The sequence below is a fragment of the Typopeltis vanoorti genome, chromosome 11, assembly GCF_054136105.1.
Source record: "Typopeltis vanoorti isolate ZY-2024b chromosome 11, IOZ_Tvanoo_1.0, whole genome shotgun sequence".
Taxonomy (NCBI): domain Eukaryota; kingdom Metazoa; phylum Arthropoda; class Arachnida; order Uropygi; family Thelyphonidae; genus Typopeltis; species Typopeltis vanoorti.
In genome coordinates this window covers 126,569,222-126,587,653 of record NC_143559.1, presented here as the reverse complement: position 1 = coordinate 126,587,653, position 18,432 = coordinate 126,569,222, and the positions used below count along the sequence as shown (strand labels likewise).

The window sequence follows — 18,432 nt, the reverse complement described above, 5'->3', positions numbered from 1 at the left end:
TTAATAAGTCTTTCAGCATGAGTTTAAATGAATCAAAGTTATCTGTAATTTTAGGATCCGGAAGCGGCTTACCTTGATGTGCGTAGTTACTTTTCTTTGGTGTCTGTTCTATGTTCTTCGTTTTCTCACGGCACTGTCGACATCGCCATTCGGTCCGTTTCACGGGTCATTTTGCTTTCCAGGTGCTTTCTGAGATCCCTGAACAGTGGAAGTGTTGTTTTTTGTTACATCCGGAACAATGCGGCCCGTCCCCTTCATCGCTTATTGCATTTGTTACAGCTCATTTTGCTTGAACTTCGCTGTCTCGGTGACCTTTAGCCTTTTTCCCGTTAGGGATTATAGTGCGACTTTTAAAATGGCGACGTCCTTTGTTATTCGTTGACTGGTGACTGCAGCACACTCTATGAACTTCCAACACTGAAAATTTGAATCTCACTTATCCGATTTTGGTAATTTGAACGTCCCTGTCTTCATCGTGACTAGTAGAATTAAATAGTAGCACTTTCAAGTTAGAAACATGAGTTAATTAACACTTTAAACCTATAAAACCAGGAGCAGCGATACAGCATACGCATCCGTCTGCCTACACAGCGCCTTCTGTATAATAATAATTTTTTTTTTTTGATATGATAATATTTTTATTGATCTGCTAAAATATTTACACATACAATAAACATCTTGAGCAACTTATAATTTTAGAGAATTCAGCACAAAGTGCTACATTTTCTACTTTGGATTTCAATTAAAATTTTTAAAAATACTTTTTTGCCTTTATATTATGTATTTATAACACAAGTTCTAATATTTACAATAAAGATTATACAGAATTTTTGAATATAGAATATACATAATAATAATAATAATAATAATAATAATAATAATAATAATAATAATAATAATAATTTATTTATTTATTTATTTTATTTTATTATTTTTTTTGTCTCGGCTAAATTGCATACATAGATGCTGTAATAATTATATATATATAATATTTATAACACGTTACAATTGTGATTAACAGATACTTGCAAGTTAATAATTTTCTTCCTCGAAGCTTAGCGGAGCTTGTCTGAGGAAGATAATAGATGATAGATGTGGTGGTTTCGTGGTTATGTTCCTATACTGGTCACAAGCCAGGTATTGATTTTACTATTTGTTGGTATGTGCTTGGAAGACTTCAACTGCTATTACAGTTTAACTTTTTTTTCCTTCTTTTTTTGTGCAAATAGGGTTGGATTTAGACATGGTGTGTTTGTTTCTTTGTGTTCTTGTAGTGATGGTTTTTGAGAGGGGATTTGTCATAGGTTTGTGTGTGTGTGCATGTGTGTGGGGGGAGAGAGAAACAGGAATTGCTCTAATTTTCATTGTCGCTATAATATTTATACAGCGCCTGTTTCAGCTCTCTGCATGTTCCTAGGTTTCTGTTGTTGAACGGCAGTTTGTTTATCATGTCAGGTAAGTAGAAGTTTCGGGTGGCTTTGCCGTGATGATTGTTGTACTTATATGTTATGTAGTTTGTTGACTGTGGTTTTGTTATTTGATATGTTGTTCTGGTTACTCTATATGTTTGGCTGTAGTAATGTTTTAACATAACTGTGTAGAGGCATAAGTGTTTCACCTTAAATATTTTGTGTTTTGTCCATGCTTCCTGCATAAGAGCGGGATGTTCCCAGAATATCGGTTTTACCATTTTATCTTGCAACCATTGTAGCCTGTTAAGTCTGTAGTCTGTGCAGAATGCGTATGATGTGATTGCATATTTTAAAATGTTTTTACATAATGCTTTATAGATTAGTATTTTTATGTGGGTTGAGGCAATGTCTTTTAATCTGTATAGTTGCTTGCTATTATCCTAAGCTTGGTATGTAGGTAGTTTGTATGGCTATTCCAACTTTGATCAGCATCAAAGTGAAGTCCGAGATAGCGTGTTGTTTTCACCTGTGTGATGGTTGTGATTTTAGGTTCTGTGCTTTGTGTATATGAGGATGAATGTTGGATGGTGAGATATTTAGTTTCTATGTGCAGGGTTTGGGGGTTTTTGAATACCATTAGCTTTGTTTTTCCAGGGTTTATATATATGCCGTTTTCGGTTAACCAGTTAGTGATTTGAATGATGTCATGGTGCATATTTGTGTAAGCGATATTTGCATTGTTGTGAATGGATACTATGGCCGTGTCATCTGTGAACTGGAAGATTTTACTCTTTAGGGGGAATTGGCTTATGTCGTGTGTGTGTGTGTGTGTGTGTATAGGTTAAATAGAATGGGAGATAGGACAGCTCCTTGCGGTACTCCACAGGTTACATGTACCTCTTTGCTGTTATGCTGATCCTATACGTGTGGTGTGCTTTCTGTTTTTTAATGTATGCTTTAAACCACTGGAGTAGACGACCTCCAATTCCGATATGGATTAGTTTCGTTAACAAGGTTTTGTGTGTTAGTGTGTCAAATGCTTTTGTAAGGTCAATGAATACCACTAATGTTATTCTGTTTTTATCCAATGCAGCGTTTATTAGATCTGTGAAATCTTCCGGGAGTGTTGCTGTTCCTTTATTTTTTTGATAGCCATATTGTGTTTTGGGTATGATTTCAAATTTTTCAACGTATGTGGAGAGTTTGTGATGCACGATGCGCTCCATGATTTCGTTGATTACAGACAGCGTGGCAATGGGTCTGTAAATACTTATAATGTTTCTTTTTTCCTGTTTGGGTATGGGTGTGATTAATGCAGTCTCAGTGTTTCAGGTATGTGTCCCGTTTCAAAGATTTTATTTAACAGTTTTTGTATAACTGGAAGTAGGTTGGTTGAGTGTTTCTTGATGTCTTTTGGTCTGATTCCGTCTATCCACAATCCTTTGTTAAGGTTAATTTTTTGAATTGCTAGTCATAGTTCTTCTTTTGTTACTGTGGGGAATCACATCGACTGGGTGGCTCGTGGACCTAGTGGAGAATGTTCGTTTGTGTGAGGAAAGGTTGTTTCTTGTAGCTTTTGGACAGAGTTCACGAAGTGCTGATCAAATTTGTTTGCCAACTGTTTGAGGGATTTGGGGGTCGTAGGCAAAGCTGTGTTTTATTGTTTCTGAGGCAGTGGTTCTGTGTATATTGTCCAGCATTTCATTAATCAGGTGCCAGGTTTCCTTTATATCATTCTGAGCTGTTGTTAATTTGTTGCTGTAATAGTTTCTTTTTGCCATTCTAATCGGTGTTGTTAGGAGATTCCGTTTTCTTTTGTATTCAGCTTTTAAAGCGATATTGTTCGGCGACTTCTTAAGTTGTTTCCATAGGGCATCTTTTCTTTGTATGTCAGTTAGTATGTTGTCTGTTATCCATGGATTTTGTTTCGTTTGGGGGCGTATTTTTATTTTTGTTAATGCTTTGTTATATAGTTTGTTAAATGCAAGTTTAAGATTATTATATACATCTTCAGCAGAGTCTAAAGATGTTATCTGCATCCAGTCTGTTTTTCTGATTTCATTGTTTACTATTGTTTCGTTTAGAATGCTATAATACTGTTTTGTAGTCTCAGTGATTTTTATGGGTTCTGGTTCAGTGTGTAACTGTAATGCTGTGAAATAATGGTCTGTCAGTTTGCATGTTATGACGGCTGCTGTGTAGCTGTTTGGAGGGGCCCTTATATTTATATGATCAACGCAAGATGAGGTTGTTGTGTTTCCGACTATCTCTTCTCGTGTATACGACTGTATGGATGGGGTCATGTTATATGTCGATAATAGGTATAGGTATTGTTCTGTGTTGTTATTTATGTTCCTAATGTATACATTAATGTCTCCTATTATTATCAAGTTTTCTGAGGTTCCTACTTTCGTGGCTGAAAGCCATTTGTTTAGATCTAGGAATTTTGTGGTGCTTAAGTTGGGTGATCTGTATATTGCGTTTAATATCAGGGAGTTTTCTTGTTTGGTGTTTTTAATTTCGATGCATATGTTTTCTGCGTATTCTAATTTATGGTTTATTTCTGTTACTTCTAGTTTATGTTTGGTAAATATTATTATACCACCACCTCGTTTTGTTTGTCTGCAGTGTTTGTGTTGTTGGAAGTGTGGGATTTGGTAGGTGGATGCCTCTTCGTTTGTCGTAGATACTTTAGTCAATATTAAAATGTCTATTTCGTCTATATCTTCCTTCAGATAAGCTTGCAGGGTCAGCCAGTATTTTTGTATGCTTCTGATGTTGATGTGGAGAATAGATAGTCCTTGTTTGGGAATTGTCACTTGTTTCCATTCTGTTATTGATTTCAGAATGTGGCAATTATCATATTCCGAGGTGATTACGTTTGCTTGATGGTCTGTATTCATGTTGGTTGGTGTGCTGTTCCTTCTTTACGAGTTGTCAATATTCCTTTCAATGTGGCAGCCTGTTGAGGTCGTCTACGAATTTTATTTCGATTGGTTTTGCGTCTTGTGTCTTTCTAAGGAATATTTTGCTGTCTCTTATCCATATAAACTGGTAATTGTTTTCTGTTTTTACTTTCCTTGCTTGGTAGAATATTTTCTGATAATATGGAGTTAGGTATTCGGACAAGTATATTGGGGTGTTGTCGTGGTCTCCTTTCAGATCCTTGACTACTCGTTTTTTAATCCTGCTAGCTTTTATAAGTGTAGTTTTTTGTTTGGCTGTTGGTGAGTCGCACTACGACGGGAGAAGGAAGGGTATTATTTTCTCTTTTCCTTTTTTGTGGTAACCGATGCACTGACTGGATGTCTCTTGATTCAATGGGAGAGCCTATTTTTTGGCTTAGTTGTATTACAGTGTCTCTTAGATGTTCCGTAGCTGTTTCTGGGAGACCATTTATGAGGAGATCATTTTTGTGCTGCTGTTAGTTTGAGAGTTCGTACTGTTGCTTTAAAGAGTTTAGTTCTTGCCGTAGTTCCGTTGTCTCTTTAATTAAATTATGCTGTCTTTCCGTTAGCTCTTTGACGCAGTTTTTAATTTCTCTAACGGTCTATAATACACCTTCTACCGAGTTATTATTAAATTTAATAAATTCCTCATATTGGTTGAATTTTTCTGTAATTTGTGCAGTATGTTTTTTAAATAGTTCTCCAACAAAATCGATTAAACTGTCTTTTAGGTTTTGTAATCTATTTTCAAGTAATGCATTTAAAGTTGGCTTACCTGGGTTTCCGTTGTTGTTTTCTTTGTTTTTAATTCCGTCTGTTGTAGATAGCTGTTTACTGCCTGCGGTTGTTTTCTGCATGTGCTGTTTTCCGCTTGCGGTCGAAGGCGACATTCCTTTGTTGTCTCTGCAATGGGGACACTTCCACTCGTCACGATTCTTGTTTGATTTTCGCTGCCAAGTAGTCTCAGACAATCCTGAACATAGAAAATGCATGTTTCTCTGGCGGTTCCTACATGTTACGTGGTTTTCTTCCCCCGTTAAGTCTTCTTGGCATTAGTAGCACTTCATATTTCTTGTTTGACGATCTTGCTGTAATTTAATAATAATTATAATAATTTACAGACAAAATATTATTGTTTGTAGTGGTGGGCTGTAGATGTCGTTTCGTGTAGTTAAAGGATTGGGTAGTGTGGGGGAAACGGTAAGATGTGTATAGTGGAATAGTGTAAATTATAATGCCCTCAATGAGTTCTTGGACTTCTAGAAGATACATGTAATAATGATAATAGTAATAAAGCAGTGGTTCTCTAGAAAAATGCCTGGCGCCTCCAGTTTGAGAACTCAATATATCTTCATTGTTGTGTCACTTCTATTGGGGTCTTCAACGCATGACCTGCGGGCCACCTGTGGCCCGCCGGCCATTTTGAAAAAATAACTATTTAACATTAAAACGCGATTAAATGAAAAATAATTTCAATGAAGCCCGCGAGCCACTAAACTATACTGCGGTATTTAGAATTGTAAGATGCTTTCCAGATTCACAAGGAATCCTGTGCATTCAATACTTTACATAAAATCCTATAAAAATAAATATTAAATAGCCGTGCTTCTTCAGCCATTTACCAGCGCCAAGCAGTACTTAAGTACTAGTACTAACATCGCAGTTAGATGGCTGAAGCAGTAGTTCGTTCAAGTGCACTGTCTAGTACCTTCCAGATACATCTCGAAGATTCTCGATACTTCGTTATTTTCATATAAATACAAGAGGATCTCATTCACAATCAGTCAGTCTTGAACAGTGTGATATTCGTCTATAAGCACACGCAGGTTCGTCGCGTCATCCATAGTCTATTGTCGTTTTATATTGCCAGATTTTTTTCATTAGTATTATCCACTGAAAAATGATCCAAAGTGGCCGTTACATGTCCATTTTGAATCATTTTTTGGGTTCACCTTCCATCACTATGCCGTCTACGAGTAAAAGGCGTAAATCAATTGATTCTTGTCGGGTTTTTAATGAACAGTGGACCAATTTGCACTTTTTTGTGTCGATCGACGATAAGCCAGTGTGTTTATTTTGTCGTGAGTCGGTGTCAGTATTAAAAGAATACATTATAAAACGACACTATGAGACAAAGCATGCATCCAGTTTCGATCACCTTCAAGGGCGGTTTCGTGTGGACAAAATGAACCGTCTTCAAATTGCTTTAAAATGCCTGCAGGGTACGTTTAAAAGGCAGAGGGAAGAGAGCGAAGTGCGCATCAAAGTAAGTTATGTAATAGCTGAAGAAATTGCTAAAAAATCAAAAGCTTTCTTGGACGCTGAGTTTGTGAAAGAGTTTCTCATCGCTGCTGGGAATATTTTGTGCCCAAATTATTATTATTATTATTATTATTATTATTATGCGACACCTCCAGGGAGTCCAAAGACTCATTGAGGGTGGACAGGGAGTCCAAAGACTCATTGAGGGTGGACACCTACTCCATAACTCAATATCCACCAACTACACTAACGCCATCACCACTAGAATTTCGACAGACAATCACAAACATCCATGCCCTAAGCCGGATTCGAACCGGCAGCCTTTTGACTGAAGAGCAGATATGCTAACCGCTCGGCCAACCAGGTCGGCAAATAATAAGGAAGTGTTTAAAAAACCGAGTTTGTCTGGGGTACTTGCAGGGCCAGTCAGATAGTATCTGATGCCCTTAGGCAAAGAACATTTAGGCTCCCTATACACTGTTTCTCTCTCTATATATATATTATATTGTCCTACTCATACAAGCACACGTACACCTACATATATGGATATTTATAAAAATAATATCATTCCCTATCTAACTTTTGGAGACTGAGTGGGCAGTTCAATCTCCACTGGTACCAATCAGAGATAGATGGTCCAAGGCTATCACTAATTAAGCGGTACACAGTGAAGAGAGAGAGAGACGGCTCAAATGTGCTGCCATCCCGTGGTCCCTAACCCTAACACAATATATTTAATGTGTGAAATGATGCGGGTTCTACGGTCGATTTTCTTGAGTCTCTCGTCCTGTAAACTCAGGTTTTTCCAGGAGGAAAAACCTGCTTGCCAGAGATCGTCTAACTCGGGAACCGGTCGAAAAAAGGCTTAGAAAAATTTCCTCTAGTCACCGACTAGACTCAAAACCAAGTCTTCCTTCGTGCGGATAAGCGCCGTGGTGTGCAAACGCCACATCCACTGAGCTACACAGGCTATGGCCTCTCCTACTCCCCGTATACGGGAATAAAAAGGCGTTAGCTGATTTTTTTTTTTTTTTGATATCATTCCCTGCTCATCTTGGGACAGATGCCAGAAGGAGGAAAAATCTCTGCACTTGAGGTTAAGTACAAAGAGCAAGGGAGTGGAAGAAATGGAGAAAGGCGAAAATAATGTAGGGTCATCAGTGAGCAGCAGGACGGCTTGACTTATTTCAGTTTTTTATTATTAATCAAGGTTTTACTAATTTTTTTCTAAGGTTTAATTTATCCCCCGAACTATGTAGCAAAATCTGGCGTCCCGAAGTCTTAGTATCCTTAGGCGATTGCCTATGATAAAATCGGCCCTGAACTGGTGCGGCATGTAAGAAAGGCCGTGATGCAAGAGGTTTCGTGTCCCGGAAGCGATTGCCAAATTTACAAAGATGTGCAAGAAGTAAAATTAATGACGTCATATTCAACAATAGAATCTGGGAAATACTTCGAATGTTGAGTCTTCGTTTTACAAGCCATATTACTACTGCTCTTTGGACATTTGAATTCCTTTTATCATGTGAAATAAGCCTATATCTTCTTAATCGTTCGGCTTATCTCTTTTACGCATCTTTGTAATTTTTAAAAGCTCATTCCGGAACTTCACGCCACCAACAATGGCGCGCTCGTCACGTTTTGAATTACCTAATATAACACAAGACTATAAGAGCTTGCATCTGTCATCTACTGCGTGGTGAGTCTCAGAAACTCGTCAGTATTTATATGACTATGCAATCTCTACATACGATGATCATAATCGCAGAGGCTATATGGATTTGATTATTCAACCTGTCTTTCAATATGTGGAACATAAAGAAAAAATGACAGTGTTCAGTGGAATATTTTGAAAATCGGGTTTATATCTTGGGCTACTAATACCAGCGTTCCTCCTCTGCATACATGTTTTTTGATAAACACAAGACAGTAAATTGAAATCGACGTATTGTTCGGGTTCGTATGCGTCCAGTATAGTTCTAGAGTTTTTAGATTTACCGTGTGAAACTGCAGACCAACTTACAGAATATGTATGGCAACTACTGACAAAGTGGAATATTGAAAAGAAAGTTGTTGCCTTGTCAGCAGATAATACTAATACAAATTTTGGTGGAAGTTCCAAAAGAGGAAAGAACAATGTTTTTCATAAATTGAAATCAAAATTGAATCATACATTAATAGGTGTTGGTTGTTCATCCCATATCATAAATAATGCTATACAATGTGCAGGTGATACATTGCCCATGTACGTTCAAGCTGTCATTGAAAATTTATATCAGCATTTTTATATCTATACTGTTAGAGTGCATACACTAAAAGGTTTTGTGATTTTAAATACTGAGTACAAGACAGTGTTAGGGCACTCAAAAACGAGATGGTTGTCTCTGTGTCCTGCTCTCAAAAGGATGAATGAGATGTACGAAGTTCTCAAATCATATGTTCTTTCACTTGATAAACCACCATTGCTTCTAAAAAATTTCTTTAGTAATCCAGTTTCAGAGCTAATAGCCACATTTCTAGAATGCCGATCTGAAATGTTTCATGCAAAAAGAGCCTGTGTAGCTCAGCGGATGTGGCGTTTGCACACCACGGCGCTTGGCCGCACGAAGGAAGAGTTGGTTTCGAGTCTAGTCGGCGACTAGAGGAAATTTTTCTAAGCCTTTTTTCGACCGGTTCCCGAGTTAGTCGATCTCTGGCACGGGCAAGCGGGTTTTTCCTCCCGGAAACTCGGGTTTTTCGACCCGTAAACTCAAGAAAATCGACCGTAGAACCCACATTATTTCAGACATTAAATATATTGTGTTAGGGTTAGGGACCACGAGATGGCGGCACATTTGAGCCGTCTCTCTTCACTGTGTACCGCTTAATTGGTGATAGCCTTGGGCCATCTATCTCTGATTGGTACCAGTGGGGATTGAACTGCCCACTTAGTCTCCAAAAGTTAGATAAGGCTAAATGGCTTCGCCTACTCCCCGTATACGGGAATAAACAGGCATTAGCTGTTTATATAGAATACATCCAAGAATGGTCTTCTGATACTCTTAATTTTGAAAGTTTGTCTTGGATTTTATTGAAGAATCCAGAAGCCAGCATCAGTTGGAAAAGTCTGCAGAAAAAGAGTAACAACTATTGAAGAGGTCTGGCCAAACACAAAAATCAATGAAACTGAACTGTTTGATGAGGTGATGACCTTGAAAAAGGCAATTACAGAGAAGAAAGAAGAAATTAAAGCAAAATCTACAGGAGAAATGTGGTATGAATTATTCAACAGTGTTGGAGTAAATGAATGGATAAATTTGAAGAAGATTGTTGAGTTCTTCTGCTGCATTCCTGGCACAAATGCTAGTATTGAAAGACTGTTTTTCCGAATGAACTCCTTATGGACAAACGAAAAGAATAGGTTATCTGTAGAAACTGTGAAAGCTATGCTCATTGTTAAAGTGTTTTTCAATAAGGACTGGGTGGAAAATTTCATAACTGGGTAAAACATAATCATTCTTTACTTGAAAAAATACAGTCATCTGAGAAGTATATCACAGGCAAAGATCAATGATTTATTATTATTATTATTATTATTATTATTATTATTATTATTATTATTATTATTATTATTATTATTATTAAACAAGACCTCATGGAGTCAAAGACTCATCTAGTATTGTTTAAAGTTCAATTTTAAGATTGCTATAATTAATTAAATTCTTTTCCCTTTGCTGATGTTCGTAAGTAAGAAAAGCAATAAAATTTTGTTGGTTTATTCAAACCGGAGGTGTCCCGTATTTTTTTTTTTTTTTTTTTTCTCAAAAATATATGAACCCTGCGGATTGTATATGAGAGCCACTGCTCTCGACAACTGAAAAAATAACAAACCACGTGGTTATGTCTCATGATTAATGTCATTTGAAGCGTTCTTTTGATAATTTGGATGTTGCTTGTTATTTTATTTAATTTATTTATTTTTAATTTTATTTTGTAGTTCTTCTTGGGTAGCGTTTCTAGAACTACATTTGCTATGGTGTTTGTGTGTTTTTAAGCAGTGGTTTGGGGGAATGGTTCGAGAACAACAGCATATCTACTTCGCGCATCCCAGACTCGATTATAGTTAAGGTCAGTAGAACCAGCTGACCAATTTATACGTGCGATAGTTTCTTGTTGGAAAAATTACACCACGAACTTTCTTCGATGAGCACGAGTATTTCTATCTTGTAAGGTACATGGACTTCCGCTTTTATTGCATCCAAATTCAGAAGAACATAGCGATTAAAGTCTCTGTAAATTGAAGCATTCGTAGTTCTGCTACGAATAGCTACGGTTCTATCAACTGTCGGCAGACAGTATACGTATCGTATAAAATATAAATAAATAAATAATCACGAACAAATAATCCGCGATCATTGTCATATATTTCAATATCAGAAGATTTTAATTAGTTTTGGGTGAATGGCTTTGTTTCTGAATGGATAATATAGGTTTCACTCACTTTAAAAGGTCAAATTAGCTTTCAAGGGCTGCAGGCTAGAGGTGTCTAGTAATTATTATTATTATTATTTGACACCTCCAGGGAGTCCAAAGACTCATCGAGGATGTGTTTCTAATTCTCGGTATCCATATTTCTTGGATTGGCTTTCTGGTATTGGTATGTTTTTTGTTTGTTTTTTCTCTCTTCTAAAGCACGATATTTTGGTTTTGCTAACAAAAAGCTTAGGTTAGCTGTTGAAGTTCTCAGGCCAGAGGTGTTTGGTAGTGCACCGTTGGTTCCTAGTGTTGTGGTAATTTTTATTACATGTTTCCCCATTATTTTAATATGTGTGTTTTTATATCTGTTATTTGCATTTTGTTCTCCATGAAGACCCTACATTGACACTAACCATTATTCACACAATACCTAACATACTTCTTAAATTCATTAACAGTACATCACCTTAACACTAATTTTTGTGTTATAACTTCCTGTAATAAATTATGCAAATAAGAGTTCAAAGATCATATTCTTTTTCACATCTGCTAACTCAATGTTATGTAGCATTGCATAAATTGTTTTTCTTGCATATTGCAGCATTGTGACTATTGCTGATGTTGATGGCAGTGGTAGTATTTCTTCACTTGATATTCATTTTTGACTTTTTCTTCAGTTAATGATTTTGTTAGGATTCCTTCTTGAAGTTGATGGTATTGCCAGTATTTCTTCATGCAGAGGTTTTCCTTTTCTATTGGCGGTTGGTTAAGTTTGTGCTCTGGATTCTCTTGACATTTGACCTGTCTAAAGGTACAAAACAAATAACTTGAAATGTTTGCTGTGTTAGCTATCATCTCTTAATTTATAAGCGTATGTGAGTGTTTTAGGTGTGTGTTTATTTTTTTTTTCAAATCTGTTGTTTTTTTTTTTATCTCTATGATGCATTGTGACATGATTGATGGCTTCCAGTGAATATCAGTCCATGACATACATCATTGTGGATTTGTTGACTCCTTGGTTTAAAAAAAGGAGGAAGTTTATTCTCCCACTTTACATGGCTTTGATAAGATCATATTATTATTATTACACCCTCCATGGAGTCGACAGACTCATCGCGGAAGGTTCATTCAACTGACAACATATTTATCATATAGAATCTTAAAATCCTTAACACTCCTTACATTAACAACACATTCTGGTAATGCGTTCCATTCACTGACAATTCTCCATGTAAAAAATCTACTCCTCACACCCCTCTTCACTACACTTTTACATAACTTACAGGAATGACCCCTCTCACCTTCTACTCTTTTTATAATCCTCTCTGGATTAATCTGATAAAATTCTCTCACTAACTTAAATGTCTCTATCATATCACCTGTCTTCCTTCTATCCTCTAAACTCTGCAATCCACATTTCTTCAACTTCTCTCCATAGCTAGCATTCCAAATTCGCAATAGAAGTAGATTGTCCTAGTCACTCATTTCTGGACTCTCTCCAATGTCTCCACATCACATTGAAAACCAGGTGACCAGATCTGAGCACAGTAGTCCAAGTGTGGTCTGACCAGTGCCTCATGAAGTGGCACAACCACTTCCTTATCCTTACATGTTAGAGTACTTCTTATCATAGCAGCACTCCAATGTGCAGCCTTTGCAACACTAGCAGTACCCTCTAAACTTCAGTCTACTGTTAACCATCACGCCCAAATCTCTAATCTCATCCACTTCCTGCAGTGTGGCACCATTGATAGAGTACACAGCCTTATGTTTTCTGCACTCCAAAATACAACATCTTGCACTTCTTGATATTAAAACTACAACCTCACTCTTTTGTACAAGAAAAAAGTCTATTCAAATCTTCCTGAAGGGAATTAACATCAGCATTGCTACTTATAATTCTTCCCAACTTTGCATCATCACAAATAACTGAAGATCTCTAGTCAGTCCACGTGATATATTGTTTACAAACGAGTTAAACAGCAGGGACCCAAGAACAGAATCCTGGGGCATGCCACTGGTTACCCTCCTTTTTTGAGAGACTGCTCCATCATACACAACCTGCTGGTATTTTTCAGAGAGCTAATCTTTGATCCATCTAACCAATATACTGCCTATTCCCATCCTCTGCAGCTTGTACACCAACTTATGTGGTAATCTATCAAACGCTTTTTGCAAAGTCTTAGAATATCACTGTATATGATTCTCCCTTATCTAACATACTCATCGTGTTATTATAAAATGCAAGTAAATTACTAAAACAGGACCTAACCTTTACAAATCCATGCTTACCATCATAAAGAATGCAATTTCCATCCACCCAATTCTGTATTCTATTCCTTACCAATCTCTCCAACACCTTGACCACAACTGTAGTTATATAGAGGATGGTCTATAGTTGGAGACTTCTGTCTTAGAACCATTCTTGTGGAGTGGTACTATTTTGCCTTCTTTCCACTCCTTAGGAACCCTGCCCATTGCAAGAATTTCATTAAATAACCAGGTCAAGGGCATAGCCAACTGTGGTGCACATTCCTTAAGAATACGTGGTGTTATGTCATCAATTCCCACAGCCTTATTCACATCCAACGAATATCTTATACACCTCTGTTTCTTTCACTTTCAATTTTCCAAATACTTGCCTCTCTTCTATATATTGCACCAGATCATTTACACCAGTATGATATATACTGATAAAGTGCTTGTTCAATAATTCCACTATATCCTTTGCAGCTGTTAGTCTGATACCATGACTATCCACCAATGTTAATCTGCCATAATTATTCTTCCTCCTGCTTGTATGTGGACTATAGTGTGCAGATGTGGTCATCTTGGTTTTGAAGTGTTGGAGAGATAGTTAAGAAGATTCAGCAGTGAGTAACCAAGATAATAATTGGCTTGTTGAATTGCACAGATTGAGAAAATGTGGTCTTGAAAATTTGAGGAATAAAGGGAAGAGAGGAGATATGAGCTGCAAAGTCTCACTCATGTCTGTTTGATAAGCTTTCCCCCATTAGTAAGGGAGCTTACAGTATAGAGGAATGAGATTTTGTAGTTTATGGCTGGTTGAGGTAGAATTTAGCTATTTAGGAATTGAGGTAGAATCCCTGCAAGCTGACGAATGGGGTGTGGTTCATGTTCTCATCACTTGTGGTATGGAATGGGCTGCTGTCGGATATCATATCTTTTTGGGCCTTTCTTTAAATCCTTCCTGGAGGGAGGACAATTTGTTGTCATAATAATGTAAGCAATCTTAAGATGTGTAAATTTCACAAGATGCCTAGGATTTAATAGTGGGCAGAAATTAGAAGAAATTTCAAATAATGGCATTGTCTAGATATTAACTAAATGGCATTGCAAAGATTGCAATAGTGCAAGTCTAAAATACATTCAAGTTCCAAACATAGTTTGGAATTAACCTTAAAAAAAAAAGAAAGCCTAATATAATTGTGATTTGTGGATAGCAGATAAGAAAACAGCAAAGACAGAAATTTGAAGGCTCTTATTTTGTAAATGGATTGTCTTCAAAGAGTGCATGTAAAAAAATAATCTGATATGGGATGTTCTTTCAAATCTACTGGAGCTGAAGATCACCTAAAATACTTCTAAAGAGAACATTTATCTATAAAGAATAACTATACTTTAGGCTGTTAGTAGAATAATTATGATCCTTAACAGATCTTCATAGTGTCAGACTGATCACAGGAGATTCTGCACAACCAACAACATATGTCATACCATAATTTCACTTACACTCTTTATTTCACAATGCACTTTAGCAGTGAAATCCACTCTTCTACCATTCTCCATGAGAAAATTACTCTTGCTCCTTTGTTTCTCTGAAATTTTCATTTTCATAACACCTTTGAACCTTTGCCAGTTTCCTTATCACGATAAAAAATTATCAAATTTCTGATATATCCTTAGAAGATAGAAATATGAGATCTGATAATGTTGGAATCTTGACAGATAACAGATTGCTTTGGAGGAAAATTGTTGATAGGAAATTAATGATATAAGTTTTTCATCGTCGTGGTACTCTCATAATATCCTGTACACCCCTTGAGGGTACATGTCAGGAATTTAATGATGATAATGATCCTCAAAGAGTACAGGCAGCTATGGAAATTTTAACAAAGGGCTTGCATTGTCGAGCAAAAAAAAAAAAAAAAGCCGTATTTCACACAGAAACTTTTATTAATACAGCTTATGTACAAATTCCAATCAAAAAGTATGAGAGGACAATCAACCTCTAAAGGCTATCATTTTATATTCTTTCAATCTGTCCTCATACTCCACATTCCAAAGACCACCAAGTCTCTTTGTGAATCTTCTCTGGACCCTTTCCAACATATCCTCATCACCATGAAAACTTGGCAACCAAATCTGTGCACAATAGCACAATAATCCATATGAGGAAATAAGCCTTATACAATGACATCATAATCTCTCTATTTCTGCATGTCAGGGTCCTCTGCATCATTGTCATTATCTGATGTGACATCTTCATAACTTGTGTAATGTGTCCCCTGAATTTCAGGTCCTTGTCCACCATCACTCCTAGATCTCTTATCTCTCCTACTTCCTGTAACACGTTCATTGCCAAGCTGAAAATTGGAATTTCATGTGGTGGCCAATTTTTTTTTATTTTTTTATTTAGTTAGCGACGTCCATGCGATAATGCGTGATCAGCCGTTTGGTGAGAACTCGCATCGCGTGATTGGCAATGAACGTTCATTGCCAAGCTGAAAATTGGAATTTCGTGTGGTGGCCAAATTTTTTTTATTTTTTTATTTAGTTAGCGACGTCTACGCGATAACCCGTGACCGGCCATTTGGTGAGAACACGTGATATCGCGTGATTGGCAGTGAACGTGTTAAAGTTTCCCCACCAAGTGTATACTTTGCATCCCATCATTGCTTGCCAAATCTCAGAACCTTACACTTTACATACATACATACATACATAGCTCATGGCAAAAACATGATGCTAAAAAAAGAGAATCATGATGTCATTATATTATTATTAAACAAGACCTCATGGAGTCAAAGACTCATTTAGGAAGGATTCATCAAAGACATATAATAACAGGATTGAATAATTTAAAATATTTTAAGTTAAAAACTTTGAAGGAGAACATAGATCTAATCCAAGAATTTGAAAAATTAAAATAAAATAAAATAAATAAAAGTTAAAAGTCTTTTTTTTTTTATTATCCCATGATATTATTACACCAGATCATAGAGGTCAAGTTCATGTATTTTATACAGCACCTTTTCTGGGTTGTTATAGAGTTCACATTTGGAAATATTCATACAGTTTAGCAAATGCATTGGTGATGCTTCCTCGATGTTGCAGATTTTGCAGATGGGGAAGACTTTTATGCCATTGCTAAACTTGATTGGTCTTGTGTGGCCGGTCTTGAGGCGGGAGATCATGGTAGTGGCACTGCGATTAAACTTGGAGTTGATGGTAGCTCCTGGATTTTCTACTGAGTACCAGTGGTGAGTCATGTCCTGAAGAATTGTTCTTTTTATGTTTTCTTTTTGGGTGGTTTTAAAACGGTCGAAATCTGTGGTATCACTTGATGTTGCAGCCATTTTTGCTACTTCATCTGCAGTTTCATTTCCCTTTAATCCTACACGGGATGGATCCATTGGAAGATTATTTCAGAATCCAGTAAAAGTCTTAATATGTTATAATAAGAAAAAACATATATATCATTATAAATTCAGATCTAAATTTGCAATCCAGGTTACAGCTTCAGGAGCCACTTGTAAAAGCCATTCCAGTCATTCTGATAAGCACAAAAGGTGAATTCTTTTACAATATGTTGCATAGCCTGTCGTGGAGCACCACAGTCATATATTGGAGATGATTGTCTGTTCCATTTATAGAGAGTATCTCCATATAGGCCATGGTTTGTCCGAATCCTATTTAGTGCTGTCCAGGTTTTGCGAGGTAGATCCGATCCTGTAATGATTTGATGACCTTTAAAGATGTTATGCAAATGTTCTTTCATATTTTCCTTCCATGTTTCCTCCCACTTTGATAAAGTATTAAAATTATTTAGAACTAGTTCTTCTGCTGCTCGGAGTGATGGGTGGCAAGATTTCAGTCTATTGACTTTAAGAATTGGAAGATCCTGATGAATAGGTAGATTTGGATTACCAACAATTTTTTTGAAATTGACGGACTAAAGAATTCAATCTACATAGTTATGTAGGAATAATGCCTGCTAAAAGAGGTAACCAATGAGTTGGAGTTGATCTAATAGAGCCTGTGATTAATCTTAAGGTATTATTCAATTGAGAATTGGTCATCCTTGAATGAGGGCTATTTAGCCACACAGCAACACAATATTCAACACTTGAGAATACCAAGGCAAGGGCTATTGTCTGAAGCGTAGAGGCTCTTGAACTCCAGCTAGTGCCACAAAGTCTCTATAGAATATTATTACATGTCCTTTGTTTGTATGCCAAATTTGAAAGATGTTGCCTGAAAGTGAGAGAAAGGTCAAGTGTGACTCCCAAGTACTTAGGGAATTTATTATGTGGAAGTATAGTGTTGTTTAATTCAATTTTTAGTTCCACATTTGCCAAGTTATTATTTAGATGAAAACAGGATATTACTGTTTTGCTCCTATTTGAACAGAGTCTCCATCTATTAAAATATTCATCCAGTATAGATAAGTCAGCTTTTAGAATTTCTTCTGTACGATTTATTATTATTATTATTCAGGCCTCCGTGGAGTCAAAAGACTCATCATGGGAGGTCCTTCCTAAGAACATAAAGTCTGTCAAGATTCATCGAGGGGAGGTATCCCTTAAGAAACACGAAGTCTATCATAACACTCCTTAAACTCATTGACCGTTCTCGCTCTCACCACTGCATCAGGCAATGCATTCAACGGTTCAACCACCCTCCACGCAAAGAAACCACTCCTCACCTTCTTGCTCACAGTTTCTTTTCGTAACTTCCAGGGATGTTATGCTGTATAGTTATGAATGATTTTACAGAGGACAAAGAGCACGTCATAATGGATATCAGGAGGCTGCTTAGAAGGAATTAGTGTGACAGGAAGGGTAATCAGTGTGTTGCCTAGGTATAACTGTGGTGAGATGAGGTGGAGAGCAAGGATTATGAATGATATGCTGGTTGAAATGTGTGAGGTGATGGGAGTACAGTTTGTTAATGTGTGGAATGAGTTTGAAGGATGAAGTGAACTGTATGGGAGCAATGGACTGTATTTGAGTGGTTATGGTGTGAGTTGCTTGGAGAGACTGCTACTGGAAGGTAGAGAAGTGAGTAGAGAGAATGAATCAGATCAAGCGGGAAGTGATGTGGAAGAGCAG

At 36.8% G+C, this 18,432-nt stretch overlaps 1 protein-coding gene across 3 annotated transcripts in view; it reads left to right on the top strand.

Annotated features, from left to right (window-relative positions):
- The first annotated feature begins 10,535 nt into the window (after positions 1 to 10,535).
- Positions 10,536 to 18,432, top strand: part of LOC150102032 (uncharacterized) — a 160,219-nt gene continuing 152,322 nt past the window's right edge. For 2 of the 3 annotated variants that reach the window (XM_090400735.1, XM_090400733.1), the window contains exon 1: positions 10,536 to 10,832. The gene's annotated coding sequence lies outside the window, so the exon portion shown is untranslated. The remainder of the gene's footprint in view (positions 10,833 to 18,432) is intronic. The other variant, XM_090400734.1, reaches the window with a different exon arrangement.